We start from the raw sequence: 2,500 nt of genomic DNA, 5'->3' as shown, positions 1-2,500 counted from the left end.
AGGGGCTTGCTCTGTCCACTCCACGCATCGACCCAGTATTGCAGTGTTTCTGGGAACGGTGCAGCTCCCTGTGGGGAGATATTCAAAAGGAAAAACAGCTCTTTCCCAGTGTCTCTGTGTGTGTGTGTGTGTGTGTGTGTGTGTATTATTACTGAGAATAAAGCTGATATCTCTCTCTCTCTCTCTCTCTCTCTCACTCAGAGCTGCTGTGGAAGGAAACCGTTTTAAAAAGACCTTTCTCAGCTCAGTGGTATTTTTTTCTTCTCCAAGGCTGAGTGCCGCTCGCACGTAGCGATATAATTCAAAGTGCAAAATAACTTGGCGTCGTTGACTTGAAACAAGCAGGGTCTGCTTCCAAATGAAAGCTGCGCTCCCGAACTGGACTGACTGTCTGTCTGTCTGTCTGTCTGTTTGTCAAGGGGTGGAAAAGGCGGCGGTGGTGGTGAGGGTGGAGCTTTACGCTCAGGAGGGGAGACTTTCTTTCAGAGGTGCCAATTAATCTGCAGCAGAAAGTCATCCCCCCCGACCGGGATTCGAAGCCCGGTCCTGACCACGAGACCACCGGGGAGAGTTGCCTCAAGTCCCTGAGGGACCTGGACACGAGGCCGAATACACACGCACGCCTGCTGCACTGGCAGCAGCGACCAACAGGGGGCTGACCGGCTGATCCTTCCCTTTCACAGGCAGGCTTTTGGCCCTCGCTGAAACGACAAAGGTGTTCAGAAGGAAGTCCTGGGGGGAAGGCATGGAGGGACGGACACAGGGAAGTCCGCACAAAACAGGTCCCCTGGAACCTCTGACCCAGAAAAACGGGTTCCTGGTGAAAGCAGTCCTGCCATTGACATGACAATGGACAGGGCCCGGCAGCTTGAGACACATCTTTCTTTCAATAAGCAAGTTCTTTTTAAAAAAGTTTCCTTCCACAGCAGCTCTGAGTGAGAGAGAGAGAGAGAGAGAGAGAGAGAGACACTGACTCACTGACTGATACTGACACCGACACACACACACACACACACACACACACACACACACATATTATTTATTATTATTTTTAATTGATTTTTAGAACAGGGAGATGGAATAGGGGCTTGCTCCGTCCACTCCACGCATCGACCCAGTATTGCAGTGTCTCTGGGAACGGTGCAGCTCCCCGTGGGGAGATATTCAAAAGGAAAATCAGCTCTTTCCCAGTGTCTCTGTGTGTGTGTGTGTGTGTGTGTGTGTGTGTATTATTACTGAGAATAAAGCTGATATCTCTCTCTCTCTCTCTCTCCCTCTCTCTCTCTCACTCAGAGCTGCTGTGGAAGGAAACCTTTTTAAAAAGAACTTTCTCAGCTCAGTGGTATTTTTTTCTTCTCCAAGGCTGAGTGCCGCTCGCACGTAGCGATATAATTCAAAGTGCAAAATAACTTGGCGTCGTTGACTTGAAACAAGCAGGGTCTGCTTCCAAATGAAAGCTGCGCTCCCGAACTGGACTGACTGTCTGTCTGTCTGTCTGTCAAGGGGAGGAAAAGGCGGTGGTGGTGGTGGTGAGGGTGGAGCTTTACGCTCAGGAGGGGAGACTTTCTTTCAGAGGTGCCAATTAATCTGCAGCAGAAAGTCATCCCCCCCCAACCGGGAGTCGAAGCCCGGTCCTGACCACGAGACCACCGGGGAGAGTTGCCTCAAGTCCCTGAGGGACCTGGACACGAGGCCGAGGACACACGCACGCCTGCTGCACTGGCAGCAGCGACCAGCAGGGGTCCGACCGGCTGATCCTTCCCTTTCACAGGCAGGCTTTTGGCCCTCGCTCAAACGACAAAGGTGTTCAGAAGGAAGTCCTGGGGGGAAGGCATGGAGGGACGGACACAGGGAAGTCCGCACAAAACAGTTCCCCTGGAACCTCTGACCCAGAAAACCGGGTTCCTGGTGAAAGCAGTCCTGCCCCGCTCTGCCATTAACATGACAACGGACAGGGCCCGGACCAGGCGCAGCGGACGGTAGCGAGCAGTCGGAGGGTGAAAATCCGCCAGTGGGTGAAATGGAGAGCCGTGCGGTGAGAGGAGGCGGAAAGCGGTTCGCAGACTTTCGCTGTACCTCCGGCGGGCAGCGCCGCACCTCCGACCGCTCGCTACCGTCCGCTGCGCCTGGTCCGGCCGCACGCGACCAGCCGTACCCGGAGGAAATCGGCCTCGGCCTTCCCGAGATATCAGTCTCCAGGTGGGACAGAAAAACCGGGGGCCCCCGGCTCGCTTTCAGCGGCCCGCTAGTCGACTTCCCGGCGTGCGAACGCGATCCTTCCGGTACCCTTCGGTGCCCCTTGCCCGACTCTAGCTCCGGTGGTAAAGCGGAGTCGGTCGGTCTGACGGCCGCCGAGTTAGCAGGCGGAAAGCGGTTTGCAGCCTTTCGCTGTACCTCCGGCGGGCAGCGCCGCACCTCCGAGCGCCCGGTACCGTCCGCTGCGCCTCGTCCTGCCGCACGCGACGAGCCGTCCCCGGAGGAAATCGGCCTCGGCCCTCCT

General features: G+C 56.0%; 2 pseudogenes; both read left to right on the top strand.

Annotated features, from left to right (window-relative positions):
• Nucleotides 1-69, top strand: part of LOC137313168 (U2 spliceosomal RNA) — a 117-nt pseudogene extending 48 nt beyond the window's left edge.
• Nucleotides 70-1,034: 965 nt separating this feature from the next.
• On the top strand, nucleotides 1,035-1,151 carry LOC137313189 (U2 spliceosomal RNA; annotated as a pseudogene).
• The last annotated feature ends 1,349 nt before the right edge of the window (nucleotides 1,152-2,500 follow it).

The sequence above is a fragment of the Heptranchias perlo genome, unplaced genomic scaffold (genome assembly GCF_035084215.1).
Source record: "Heptranchias perlo isolate sHepPer1 unplaced genomic scaffold, sHepPer1.hap1 HAP1_SCAFFOLD_442, whole genome shotgun sequence".
NCBI classification, from domain to species: domain Eukaryota; kingdom Metazoa; phylum Chordata; class Chondrichthyes; order Hexanchiformes; family Hexanchidae; genus Heptranchias; species Heptranchias perlo.
This window is presented reverse-complemented; position numbering and strand designations above follow the sequence as displayed.